The sequence below is a fragment of the Schistocerca gregaria genome, unplaced genomic scaffold, assembly GCF_023897955.1.
Source record: "Schistocerca gregaria isolate iqSchGreg1 unplaced genomic scaffold, iqSchGreg1.2 ptg000378l, whole genome shotgun sequence".
NCBI lineage: Eukaryota > Metazoa > Arthropoda > Insecta > Orthoptera > Acrididae > Schistocerca > Schistocerca gregaria.
This window is the reverse complement of record NW_026061824.1, coordinates 19,698,502-19,699,818: the sequence shown is the minus strand read 5'-3', so window position 1 is coordinate 19,699,818 and position 1,317 is coordinate 19,698,502.

Genomic DNA, 1,317 nt, shown 5'->3' with positions numbered 1-1,317 from the left:
CCTCCCTTCTCTCTGAAACGGTTGTACTTATCGTCTGCAAAGCTATGTCGCGTGCTGCGGTATGCGGAGACACTAAAAGCACTAAGTAGAACACATATGAAGCTTCTAAGTTAATATAATAGCCAGTAAGAAGTAGTACAATTCAAGTTTTAGGTATTGATTATTGACTTTTTAGCTGGCTTTGGTATCTTGGACATGAGCTAGGACTTTAAGATTCTGCATGAGAGGAGGACTAGCAGCCGAGTTGCACGGGAGAATGTGAACAGTGTTAATAAGTAGTAAAAACCTGAGAAATCCGTCCGTTTTCGTCATTTGTTATCGAATCGACTTAAAGCCAGATCGTCACATTGGCCGCTTTTCTCTCTGAGACGGTTATATTTATCGTCTGCAAAGCAATGTCGCGTGCTGCGGAATGCGGATACACTAAAAGCACCATAGTAGAACACAGATGAAGCTTCTAAGTTGATGTAATAGCCGGTAAGAAGTAGTACAACTCAAATTTTAGGTATCGATTAATGACTTTTTAGCTGGCTTTGGTGCCTTGGACATTACCTAGGACCTTAAGATTCTGCATGAAAGGAGGACTGGCAGCCGAGTTGCACGGGAGAATGTGAAAAGTGCTCTTATGTAGTAAAAACCTTAGAAATCCGTCCGTTTTCGTAATTTGTTATCGAATCGACTTATAGTTACATCGTCACATTGACCGCTCTTCTCTCTGAAACGGATGTACTTATCGTCTGCAAAGCTATGTCGCGTGTTGCGGTATGCGGAGACACTAAAAGCACCATATTAGAACACAGATGAAGCTTCTAACTTCGTGCAATAGCCAGTACGAAGAAGTACAATTCAAGTTTTAGGTATCGATTATTGACTTTTTAGCTGGCTTTGGTGCCTTGGACATGAGCTAGGACCTTAAAAATCTGCATGAAAGTAGGACTAGCAGCCGAAATATACGGGAGAATGTGAAAAGTGTTCATATGTAGTAAAAAACTGAGAAATCCGTCCGTTTTCGTCACTTGTTATCGAATCGACTTAAAGCCAGATCGTCACATTGGCCGATCTTCTCTCTGAAACGGTCGTACTTATCGTCTTCCAAGCTATGTCGCGTGCTGCGGTATGCGGAGACACTAAAAGCACCATTTTAGAACACAGATGAAGCTTCTAAGTTGATGTAATAGCCAGTAAGAAGTAGTAGAATTCAAGTTTCAGTTATCGATTATTGACTTTTTAGCTGGCTTAGGTGCCGTGGACATGAACTAGGACCTTAACATTTTGCATGAAAGGAGGACTAGCAGCAGTGTTGCACGAGAGAATGTG